This window comes from Oryx dammah, unplaced genomic scaffold, assembly GCF_014754425.2.
Source record: "Oryx dammah isolate SB20612 unplaced genomic scaffold, SCBI_Odam_1.1 HiC_scaffold_3, whole genome shotgun sequence".
Taxonomy (NCBI): Eukaryota; Metazoa; Chordata; class Mammalia; order Artiodactyla; family Bovidae; genus Oryx; species Oryx dammah.
In genome coordinates, this window is record NW_024070187.1 from 69,186,459 (window position 1) to 69,200,071 (window position 13,613).

Here is a 13,613-nt window from a genome sequence, read left to right on the forward strand (position 1 = left end):
CACAACAGGAATGGACTCATCGCTAATTTTATTTTGGTTACTGTTAACTTTTTCTCACTAGGTCTTTAAGATCCTTGTGCCTAGGACAGGAGTATAATGCGTTCAAGGTCTCAGTTTCTTACAGTTCAAATATCTTGCAGCTAACAACTGGAGGTGGAATAGAGGCAGCGGGCTGCAGATTGTTTCGAGTACCACAAGGGGTTGCTAGAGAGCAACAGAAGTTCTAAAGAAATTTATTCAAAATTTCTCCTTTTGGCCACATCCTCATTTCTTTTGTCTTGGTAGGAATTAAGCTATTTTCTTCTGTTTGGGGTTACATTTATTCAGTGGATACAGCTCTGCTGTGGATTACCCATATCTTTCTGCATGTAATGAGTTTCTTTGTACCAATCCCTCAAAGAATTTTTTGTCTTCTCTGCTGTGTGGAGAGACTCCTAATATGCTTTCCTAGTCCTCAACTTCTTGAATGCAATCTAAATCGACTTGGTTTTCAGAAGAAAGGAAAGGAATGAGGTTGGCTCATGCATCTACTAGGGAACCAACTAGCACAACAAACATCTTTGTATCAATTGCTAAAAGATACCTCCTCTGGATGAACAAATTATGAAGAGTGCGACTGCTTCTAGGGTGGCCAGCCATGACGCCATGATAGATTTTTGGGAGTTAAGTTCAGGCTGAATTTCAACCCTCACTCACTCCTTTGGCCAGGCAACTGGAGACAGAAGTCTAGAAGAATTAGTGGACCAGAGGGAACCAAGAATAACATAAGATAGGTATTTTTAAAAATTTTGTGCAGAATAAATGTACACCCCCTGCACTTGCCAAACTGTCTGAAATATTCTAAATATTGCAATTATTCAGTTAGGTCTTAATCACGATGAGCACTATTTCTGTATTTCTTTCCCATACATGGAATTAACATTCCCTTATGATTCAAAGTCGCTCAATAACTAATAAAGTCCCAAGGGAAGAAATTTAGGATGAGCTACTTTGGCTGTTCCACTGCCAGTTCAAGACATTGTAGGAAACATGGAAATTTTCTCTGATGATATATGAAAGAGCATTTTATTCCTTCATGCACCAGCTTAACCTGATTTATTCTTTCCTGTGCTTTCCTACACAGTCTCCTTGAATTCAGTCTCTTGTCTGATTATCACAAGAACAATCTATCAGTTAAATTACACTTGACTGCATAAATCACAAAATCCAAATACCAGTAGTTTATACAGTATAGAGATTCATTTTTGTTTTTTAGTCGTTCAGTTGTGTCTTGACTCTTTGTGACCTCATAGACTGCAGAACACCAGGCTTCCCTGTCCTTCACTGTCTCATGGAGTTTGTACAAACTCTCGTCCATCGAGTTGGTGATGCCATCCAACCGTCTCATCCTTTGTCGTCCCCTTCTCCTCCTGCCCTCAGTCTTTCCCAGCATCAGGGGTTCATTTTTAATTTCAATTCAGAGCAACCTGGAAGTCACCCAGGTTGGTGTAGTAGCTTCACAGTCATCAGAGGCCCAGAAACAATTTTTCTGTCCATTCTTTCATCTTTTGTGTGTGGCTTTTATCTTTAAAGTTACCTCATGGTCTAAGACAGCCCCTGGAGCCTCACCATCAGGCCCAAGTTCCAGGGAGAAAATAAAAGAAGTTAGAAGAGCAAAAGGTATAAGCCTCTTTGTTGAGCCAGCCCTCTTAGGAGTCTTATTCCACAACTTTCATTTGTAACACATTAGTCATTTCATGCATTGGAGAAGGAAGGAAATGGCAACCCACTCCAGTATTCTTGCCTAGAGGATCCTAGGGATGGGGGAGCCCAGTGGGCTGCCATCTATGAGGTCGCACAGAGTTGGACAAGACTGAAGCGACTTAGCAGCAGCCGCAGTCATTGCTGCAAGGAGATCAAATAAGTCAATCTTAAATGAAATCAACCTCGACTAATTCATTGGAGGGACTGATCCTGAGGCTGAAGCTTCAGTATTTGGCCACCTGATGCAAAGAGCCAACTCATTGGAAAAGACCCTGATGCTGGGAAAGATTGAAGGTAGGAGAAGTGGGCGACAGAGGATGGGATGGTTAGATTAGCATCACCAATACAACAGACATGAATTGAAGCAAGCTCCAGGAGACAGTGAAGGACAGGGAAAGCCTGGTGTGCTGTAGTCTATGGGGTCTCAAAGAGACAGACAGGACTTAGCAACCGAACAACAACAACAACAACGTCATTCCTGTCTGCAAAGGATGCTGGGAAATGTAGTTTTCTAGCTGGGCACACTGAGATTCTTGACAATAATAGGAGTCTGTTATATAGAGAAAATGGGTATGGGGTAGGCAGCCTCTACCATGTATGAGAATTCAATTGTCTGTTGCCCAGGAGAATACAGAGATTAGAAAATAAAATGCAAGCAGAGTTACACAAAGGAGTGTTAGCCACTAAAGTTGTGTCTGACTCTTGAGATTCCATGGATTGTAGCCCACCAGGCTCCTCTCTCCATGGAATTTTCTAGGCAAGAATACTGGAGTGGGTAGCCATTTCCTTCTCTAGGGGATCTTCCCTACCCAGGGATTGAACCCAGGTCTCCTGCATTGCGGGCTGATTCTTTACCCTCTGAGCCACCAGGGAAGCCCCAAAGTGAAAGTGTTAGTAGTTCAGTCGTGTCTGACTCTTTGTGATCCCAAACTGTAGCCCACCAGGCTCCTCTGTCCATGGAATTCTCCAGGCAAAAATACTAGGATGGGTAGCCATTCCCAACTCCAGGGGATCTTCCTGACCCAGGGCTCGAACTTGGGTCTCCTGCATTGCAGGCAGATTTTTTTTTTTTAACCATCTGAGCTACCAGGAAGCCACACAAAGGAAAGTTGCTGCCAAATGTCCCTCTACTCAGTGGCTGCTGGCTGGAGTCAGTCCTTCCACCTTTCTTACCTTGAACTTAATGTAGCTTCCCTTACCATCAGTTTATTCTCTATTTCCAGTGCTGCCATCTCTTCTGGGCTCCAGATGCACATAGAAAATTACCTTGGGAGACAGGATCTTCAAGTTCAAAAAGTCCCCAGATGAGCCTGGAGCCCTGCTCCTCCTCCAAGTACTGACTGCTCAAGCCCCAGACCTGAATGTCACCTGGACTCCTTCTGAATCTCCTAGTTCTCCTCCTAAGTGACTCCTCAATCCTCTGCCTACTCCTTCTCCATCTCCAAGTTCAAGCCTGCATAGCCTCCACAGCCTCTTTTTTTTTTTTTTTTCAGAAGGGAATCACTTTATTTTTTTTTCTTTTTTTTAAATTTGCAATTGGTTTTATTTTTTTTAATTAATTAATTAATTTTTTTTTTTTACTTGCCTCTTGACTGGTCTAGCTTTGTCCACTCTTCCTTCATTCAATCCACACTTCCTCCATTCAGTCCAGTCTTCCTCCACTCAATCCACTCAGCCAGATAAATTATTATTAAAAAAAAACAACAACCCATAAACCTAATTATGTCACTCCTTAGCTTCCTGCCAATCAATGGCTTCTTGTTGCCCTTAGGGAGAACTCTAGGTCAATAACAAGGACTAAAAGGCCCTGAGTGATCACATCACTGCATAAGTCTTCCTCCTTTCACTCTGGCCCAGCCTTATAGTCCCTGTCTCAGGCCTTGGCATACAAGTTCTCACTGCCTGGAATGTTCTTTCCTGTCCTCATTTACGGTTTTCGGTGGTGGGGAAACACTTAGTAAAATAAATAGTCAAATAGTTACTTCATAAGAGTTTTGATCAGCGCCGTCAGTAGAAAGATAAGGCATTATGAAGGTACATAAAAGGGGCCACTGGTCTTAGAGGGACAAGAAGAAGAAGGAAAAGTGAATTTTCTGTCCAGCACATAAATGGGAATGTTTTTGCCATCTCACCTTTAACTCTCCTCCGCATTCTTATCCCTAGCTTTACATTGGATCAACAGATGAAAACCCAGAGTAAGACAAGTTCAGTTGAAACCTTTTTTAACCCATCAGTTACCATAATGCTATCTTCTCAAAGCTTCTGATTTCAGAAAAACAACACAGGAATCTGATGCTAATCTCTCTGCCTCTACCTCCACCATGTTCCTGCCCACGTTTCTATGCTCAGACTCTCTCCTCTGCCACCTTCAGCTGGTTCTACTCTTGTTGGAAACTGTGTAGAGATAGGCTCTATATACCAAGCTGAACATGCCCCTGTATTCACCACCCCCTAGGATCCTGGACTGGGTCACCATGGATAAGTGAGACGGTGGTGGCCCTTATGTGTTTTCAGTCCATCGTGGCCCCCAGATAATAAACAAGCAGTCAGTTCAGTCGCTCAGTCGTGTCCAACTCTTTGCAACCCCATGGACTGCAGCACGCCAGGCCTCCCTGTCCATCACCAACTCCCGGAGTTCACTCAAATTCATGTCCATTGAGGGCCTCCCTGGTGGCTCAGAGGTTAAAGCGTCTGCCTCCAATGCGGGAGACCCGGGTTCAATCCCTGGGTCGGGAAGATCCCCTGGAGAAGGAAATGGCAATCCACTCCAGTATTCTTGCCTGGAGAATCCCATGGACGGAGAAGCCTAGTAGATTACAGTCCACAGGGTCGCAAAGAGTCGGACACGACTGAGCGACTTCACCTTACCTTACCTCATGTCCATTGAATCGGTGATGAACAAGAGGGTCTTAAAAATGGCAAGGGAGATGGCAGGGGGGTCCTAAGGAACTGACCTTAGAGCTATCTTTATAGAAATAAAAATAAGAGTTTCCCAAGATACTTTTATTGAAGTTTATTTAAAATTGGAGGAATATATACATAATGAAAGAATAAGAATATCAAGGAGGGTTTGAGGGCATCTCTGATGAAGGTTATAGAATAGTTAATTGCCAACTAGTTCTCCTTAAGGCTATATATTGTCACTTTGCTTATTTAACTTATATGCAGAGTACATTATGTAAAATGCCAGGCTGGATGACTCATAAGCTGGAATCAAGATTGCCGGGAGAAATATCAACAATCTCAGATATGCGGATAATACTACTCTGATGCAAAAAGCAAAGAGGAACTAAAGAGCCTCTTGATGAGGGTGAAAGAGGAAAGTGAAAAAGCTGGCTTAAAACAACATTCAAAAAACAAAGATCATGGTATCTGGTCCCATCGATTCATGGCAAATAGATGGAGAAAAAGTGAAAACAGTGACAGATTTTCTTTTCTTGGGCTCCAAAATCACTGCAGATGGTGACTGCAGCCACGAATTTAAAAGACACTTGCTCCTTGGAAGAAAAGCTATGAGAAACCTAGACAGCATATTAAAAAGCAGAGACATCACTCTGCCAACAAGGTCCCTATGAAAGTAAAAGTGTGGTCGCTCGGTTGTGTCTGATGCTTTGTGATCCCATGGATTATAGCCCACCAGACTCTTTGGTCCATGAATTTTCTAGGCAAGAACACTGGAGTAGATTGCCATTTCCTTCTCCAGGGGATCTTCCTGACCCAGGGATTGAACTTGGGTCCTCTGCTTTGCAGGCAGATTGTTTACCTCAAGGTCCATATGGTCAAAGCTATGGTTTTTCCAGTAGTCATGTACAGACGTGAGAGTTGGACCATAAAGAAGACTGAGTGCCAAAGAATTGATGCTTTTGAATTATGATGCTGGAGAAGACTCTTGAGAGTCCCTTGGTGAGCAAGGAGATCAAACCAGTTAATCCTAAAGGAAACCAATCTGGAGTATTCATTGGAAAGACTGATGCTGAAGCTGAAGCTCCAATACCACCTGATGCAAAGAACTGACTCATTGGAAAAGACCCTGAGGCTGGGAAAGATTGAGGGCAAGAGGAGAAGGGGGTGGCAGAGGATGAGACGGTTGGATGGCATCGCTGATTCAATGGACATGAGTTTGAGTAAACTCCAGGAGATAGTCAAGGACAGGGAAGCCTGGCCTGCTGCCATTCATGGGGTCATAAAGAGTTGGACACGACTTAGCGAGTGAACAATAATTCTCTACACAAGCCATCCTTTGACATCAGCTGTTGTTTATAAACTACTGACAGCCTTGAGATGTGATGTGCCTTTGTTGGCAGCCAAGTGCTGCTGTGTCTTAGAAGTCAGCTCAGGAAAAAGGATAAAATTTGTGGATAGAATTTGTAGGTCAGTCTGAAGGTCAGAGACTTCACTCTGTGCATGTTAATCTTTGGACATCCAGATTTCTGGTGTGCAAGACTCCACCTCCCTTATTCACAGGGTAAGAATTTCATGTGAAATCTTTGGGCATGGGTCCGGGGGAACCCATGGTACTTACCTTCAGAAAGAGCCCAGGCTTCTTACCTGAGTGGTAAGCAATCCCCAGGTATGGAGGACATTTGGAGAATTCTTTATTTCCTGTCCAAAGTAACAACTTGGCCACAAGGGGGAAGCATCACACAGAGATAGCACTCAGGCTGGACCTGCTCTTTGTTCTGGCTTTCTTATTGTCATCCACAAAAGGAAGGCAGGTGAGGGCCACTGCAGGCGGCTGCTGTTCAGCCATGACTATGCCCACCTGGGGTCTTATCTTGGCCATACAGTGAATGGACATTCAATTCACGTCCGTGAATATGCAGGATTTAATTTATTAATGAAATTAAGCAAATCACTGAAAAAGATAAATATAGGTGGCAAATTCATAGGTTCCAAAGATTCATCATGTGCTGAAAACAATCAGACAATCTGGTCCCCTAGTACACTCACTGGTCATGTGCTTTCAGGCGCATCTCTCAACCTCATCTTTCATACGGTCCGTCTGTCTGTATTATGGGGCCGATATGAGGATGGAGCAAGAAAGCATGGGTGAAAGTACTTAGAAAAATGGTAAAGCAGGATTGGAAATCTGCTAGCACTACTTTGCTTACTTTAGGTAAGCAAAGAAAATGCAGCTGGTTATTTCTCTGTACTGACGAGGTGAGTAGTGCTTGTGTTTGTGTGTGTGTGACAAGTTAGTGCAACAAAGTTGAAATCTTTAGCTCAATGTAATCTTTGAGACCATCTTCAGACTTGGGTGCCAATCATTCTGGTTCACCAGGATTTTGCCAGTTTTAAAACTCAAAGTCCTCTGCGTGGGACTCCCCGTCAGTCTCAGGAAAAGCAGAACTCAGCCTCTTTGGGACTGCTGCTCAGGCTTTCCAATCTCCCTGCCCCCCTCTCTTCTCCAGGAAGGTTCTGGCATGATGGGGAAGTGGTTCACCTGACTCAGAGCAGCTAAGAGAAGCCTGGGTCTTTGGATCCCTGTGGAATTCTCTGGATCCTGTTTTGAAGGACTGGGCAGCTTCAGAGACTGTGTTCCTGCCATGGCTCTCTTTGGGCCCTTTGGTCCTCAGTTTTTCATCTACTCCTTTCCCCAAGCTTTGTCCTCGGGCCAGGTCCCCAGCTCTCCATGACCCAGCAGGCATCACTCTAGACTTGGGGTACTACTGGTCACCTTTTCGCTGCTGGGGAAGGACTTGGAGAACCAGAAGTGCTGCCTCAGGTTCATTTGATTATTGCCCTCTGCCACAATGTCCTTCACTGTCTTTATCACATTAGAAGTGACAGAGTACCAGGGGACTCACTCAGCAGCCCAGATGTTTTCAGTCTTCTTGTTCCTCAGTCTTCAGTCAATCAGTTCAGTCGCTCAGTCATGTCCGACTCTTTGTGACCCCATGGACTGCAGCATGCCAGGCTTCCCTGTCCTTGACTATCTCCCAGAGCTTGCTCAAACTCATGTCCATCGAGTTGGTGATGCCATCCAACCATCTCATCCTCTGTCATCCCCTTCTCCTCCTGCCTTCGCTCTTTCCCAGCATCAGGGTCTTTTTTAATGTCAGTTCTTCGCATCAGGTGGCCAAAGTATCAGAGTTTCATCTTCAGCATCAGTCCTTCCAATGAATATTCAGGACTGATTTCCTTTAGGATGGACTGGTTGGATCTCCTTGCAGTCCAAGGGACTCTCAAGAGTTCTCCAACACCACAGTTCAAAGCCTCAATTCTTTGGTGCTCATCTTTCTTTCCTAGTTCCTATCTAGGTCTTTATGACTGCCTGGGGTAGGCAGAACTCTAAGATCACCCCACGGTTCCCAACCCTTGATGTAGTCACATCTGCAGCTAGTATTCAATAAAACACTAATCTAGGTGCTGCTGGGGAGGGATTTTGCAGATCTGTTGATCTTAAGAGAGGGAGATTACCCAAGTGAACCAGATCCTTTAACTACATGAGTCCTTTAACCAGCTCTGGTGGTCAGAGACAGAGGATTCAGAGAGATTGGAAACGTGATATACGTGGCAGGGAGCCAAGGTCAGCCTTTAGTTGCTGAGAATCATCCCTGGGTGACAGCTAGCAAGACAACAGGACCTCAGTTCTACAACTGCAAGGAAATGAATCCTGTTAATCACTAGAATGAGCTTTGAGGCAGATCGTTCCCTAGTTGATTTTCCAGGTAGAAGTACAGCCAGCCAACACCTGACTTCCACCCTGTGAGACACTGTGCTGAGGATAAGGCTAAAACATGCTGGACTCCTGACTCATGGAAACTAAGATAATCAGTTGTGTAGTTTTATGCCACTATGTGAGTGGTAATTTGTTACCCAGCTCAGAAAACAAATACAATTCCCCTCTTAGGGAGAGGGCTCGGAGATGGGGAGTGGAGGCATCCTTTTATCTTCCTTCTCAACCCCTTTCTCCCCTTTTCTCCCTAAAGTTCTTCCAATAGGAAGGGATAGGCTGTACCTCTCCAAGAACAGCCAGCCCTGTGGCCCTACTACCACACGGGAAGGACTTTCTTCTGTACCATTCCAAGGAACTCTATGATCTGAAAACTCTAGATGTGAAATGACTTCTGCTCTGGATCTTCTAGAATGAAGTGGAACTGAAGACAATCAAAGTTTAATATGGCGGTTTGTGCCTGTGTGCTTGTTAGTCTTGTCCGACTCTTAGCGAGTCGGACACGACTGAGCGACTTCCCTTTCACTTTTCACTTTCATGCATTGGAGAAGGAAATGGCAATCCACTCCAGTGTTCTTGCCTGGAGAATCCCAGGGACGGGGGAGCCTGGTGGGCTGCCGTCTATGGGGTCGCACAGAGTCGGACGCGACTGAAGCGACTTAGCAGCAGCAACTCTTTGCAACCCTAGGGATTGTAGCATACCAGGATGCTCCATCCATGGGGATTCTCTGGGCAAGAATACTGTAATGGGTTGCCATGCCCTCCTCCAGGGGATCTTCCTGACCCAGGGATTGAACCCATGTCTTTTAAGTCTCCTGCATTGGCAGGCAGTTTCTATAGCACTAGCGCCACCTGGGAAGCCCAACAGGGTGGTTTGCTGCTGCTGCTAAGTCACTTCAGTCATGTCTGACTCTGTGCGACCCCATAGATGGCAGCCCACCAGGCTCCACCGTCCCTGGAATTCTCCAGGCAAGAACACTGGAATGGGTTGCCATTTCCTTTTCCAATGTATGAATGTGAAAAGGGAAAGTGAAGTCACTCAGTCGTGTCTGACTCTTCGAGACCCCATGGACTGCAGCCTACTAGGCTCTTCCGCCCTTGGGATTCTCCAGACGAGAGTACTGGAGTGGGTTGCCATTCTAACCCCCAAATATTGTCCCATTATATGCTACAAAGATGCAGATATTATATATGCCTGCAGCCAATGCTGAAAAGCTAGTGTTGATTCCGAACAACCAGCAAAACAATTTTTACTCCTTGCCATTTTCTGAATAGGTGTTCAGCCCTGCTCAGAGTGGCTGGTTCTTTATTTTCTCTTCTAAATTAATTCATTTCACAGATGTTGTTTCAACTCCCTGATATACTCAGTGCTACTGTGGCTTGAAATACAGGGTGGCACCACAGATTTAGTATTGACAAACCATCTCCCCATTTTTGAAATTTGTGTCCATCACTGGGGGCCCTCAGCAATGTATTAGAGTCTATCAGAAAGTCACAGAATCAAAGCAGTGCTTTATACTGGGGGGTCAATGTCATTTGAAGATTAAGAGGATAATATAAGTGTTTTGATATGTCATTTAAAATTTATTTGTAATAAGTAAAATAAGTAGTAATTAATTTTGGAGGAGAATGGAGTATATGCGTGAATCTTCAAGACAAAAACAAGTGATTTCAAAGCATTTATAGACTTGTTTTTGGGTATGGGCTTCCCTGGTGGCTCAGCTGGTAAAGAATCTACCAGCAATGCAGGAGACCTGGGTTGGATCCCTGGGTTGGGAAGATCCCCTGGAGAAGGGAAAGGCTACCCATTCCAGTATTCTAGCCTGGAGAATTCCATGGACTAGCCATGGGGTCACAAAGAGTCAGACACAACTGAGCGACTTTCAAATAGACTTGTTTTAGACTATGATGCGGGGCTCTGGGGCCACGTGACTATCCTCTGACAACCCAATGAGAGATGGTTTTAGAAGACCATCACCCTTCCATATGGAGAAAAAGAAAGGGGAGGGAGGGAGGAGGTGGAGGTGCCACCTAGGAATTTATGGGAAGACTGAGAAACTGATGGTAGTGAGGTCAGTCCACTGCCATGGAAGGAGCACTGAAGAGCAAGGCCTGGGTTAAAGTCAGAGACTCATAAAATGTTTGAGTCAAAAAATTAATTATGAGCTATTTTTAATTTGTTTTTAAATATTTACCTTATTCAAGTATCAGTTCAGTTCAGTTCAGTCGCTCAGTCGTGTCTGACTCTTTGCAACCCCATGAATTGCAGCATGCCAGGCCTCCCTGTCCATCACCAACACCCAGAGTTCACTCAAACTCATGTCCATCGAGTTGGTGATGCCATCCAGCCATCTCATCCTCTGTCGTCCCCTTTTCCTCCTGCCCTCAATCCCTCCCAACATCAGAGTCTTTTCCAATGTATAGTTGATTTACAATGCTGTGTTAATTTCTGCTATATAGCAAAGTGATTCAGTTATACATACATATATATATATTCTGTGGGTTGTTTTTAGATGTATAAATGATACTATGCTTTCTTTGGGGGGGGTACATTTTTAGGTACTTTTTTTGGGTACATCTGGTACATTTCCAGATATTCAATCAGAGGCACATTCCCTTAGGGAGGGTCAGGATTTTATAGTTGGAAAGCACAGAGAAATAAGGAGACAAAGTTGAGGATTTGATGGCCAAAATAGACTCAACGCTTGTTGCAACAATTGTACTTGGGCAAGGATGCACTGAATTGCAAGAGCCAGGCCCTTGAGAGAAAAAATAACATATTTTCCCAAATTCCAAAGACCTTTCTTTAAATATTCAGTACCAGAGTTTGGAGGACTGAGAGTTTTTTTTTTTTTTCCTATAAACTACAGAACTAGGAGAATGTAGGCTATGACAAATTCAATTTCCTGCTACATAGGAAAGCAATTTCAGACGTTCTAAACTAGGAGGGGGCATTTAGAGGGAGAGGAGAGAAGTAAGACAAAGCAAAGGGCTCTGGGAGAAGGTGGACAACGGACATTCTGTGGGCAGCTTTAGGGGTGAGAAGACGGAGGAAGTGTCTACTCCATATCCTATGGGGAGGGAGTTGATCAAATTGCCTATACGATGAAAGGGTTGAATTAAACCTTGAATTCTATGAGAACTTCCAGGTCTGAAATTCTATGATTCTAAATCTTTTTATGTACACTGGGTGGATATTTCAAAAATCCAGATTATCACCTTTGCTGGAATTTTCTTAGTCTCTTCTGATTGTGAATTATCTGTCATTAGGGTTATGGGCTTCCTTGTGGCTCAGCTGGTAAAGAATCTGCCTGCAATGCAGGAGACCTGGGTTTGATCCCTGGGTTGGGAAGATCCCCTGGAGAAGGGAAAGGCTACCCACTCAGTATTCTGGCCTAGAGAATTCCATGGACCGGTATAGTCCATGGGGTTGCAAAGAGTCAGACATGACTGAGTGACTTTCACTTACTCAGGGGTATGGGAACTGCAAAGAGGTATGAGGTAGGGATCAAAATTTCTCTGTTCTCAACTCCTTTTTCTATTATGAACTGAGTTGTGAGTTGTCAGATCTGTGAACCTCTTCCTTTGGGTTTTCTTTCTAGTACCTAGAAGAGAACTGTTGATCAACATGTTCTTCTTCTTTTTTTAAAAGAGTTGAGGTACAGTTGAGGTACCATACATATTCACCCATTTAAAGTGTACAACTCAATCGTTGTCAGTATATTTGCAGATATGTGCAGCCACCACCTCAGTCAATTCCAGAACATTTTTGTCACCCCAACACAAAGACCCATATGCCTTAGCTATCATCCCCCTTTCTCACCAGAGTCTTCCTCTCTCAGTCCTGGCAACCACTGATGCTGTTTCTATCTCTGTAGGTTTCCATTCTGGATATTTACTGTGTAAATTATATATATATATATATATATTGGTGACTGGTTTCTTTCATGTATGATGTTTTTAAGGTTAATCCATGTTATAGCACATATCAGAACTTTATTCCCTTTGATGACCAAATAATATGTTGTATTTTTCAATTGAAGTAGAGTTGATTTGGGCTTCCCTGGTTAGATGGTGAAGGATCCTCCTGCAATGTGGGAGACCTGGGATCAATCTCTGGGTTGGGAAGGTCCCCTGGAGGCTCCCACTCCAGTATTCTTGCTTAGAGAATCCCCATGGACAGAGGAGCCTGGTGGGCTACAGTCCAGGGGTTGCAAAGAGTCAGACACGACTGAGCGACTAAGCACACAGCATATAGTTGATTTACAATATTGTATTAGTTTCAGGTGTACAACAAAGTGATTCAGTTATACATGTACATATATATGTATTTCTGATTCTTTTTCATTATAGGTAACTACAAGATATTGAATAAGTTCTCTAGGCTATACAGTAAATCTTTATTGTTTATCAATTTTATATGTGGTGGTGTTGTTTTAGTTGCTAAGTTGTGTCTGACTGTTTATGACCCCATGGAGTGTAGACCGCCAGGCTCCTCTGTCCATGGGATTTTCCCAGGCAGGACCACTGGAGTGGGTTGCTCTTTCCTTCTTCAGGGGATCTTCCCAATCCAGGGATTGAACCTGAGTCTTCTGTATTGGCGGACAGGTTCTTTACCACTGAGCCACCAGGGAAGGCTATTTTATATGTAGTGGTGTATAATCCCTTGTATTGATGTGCCATATCTAATTTACCCATTTGTCAAAAGATGGACATCTGGACTGTTTCCACCTGTACTATTCGTGTGTCCTAGAGTGTCTGGGGTTCTACTACTAGCAACAAGACCTATTTCTTTTTCCGAAAACATAGGTGGACTAGTAAAACCTGGTATGTGTGGGATTGAGACAAATCAAGCTCCATAGATGTCAAGCAGTGTGTTAAGGTGGTGCTCAGGACAGAACTTCAGAAACGCCCAGGGCCTCATGTTCCCTCAGAGGTGATCAGCCTCAGGAGATTTGACTTGCACTTACCCAACTTGCTAGAAACCCTAACTCAAACCACCAAACCATTTGACAAGTCAAGAAGCTATTTTATAAATTTACAATGTCTCCAAACAGAGCTGGAATCAGAAGTTGGCTGGTTTATACATGATCTTCCTGTAGGAAAATCTACATGAGAAGTCAGATTCCTGCCAGAAGGTTGCCTTATGAGTATCACAGGAGACTGGATAGCTCTAAAGAACTGACATGTAAAC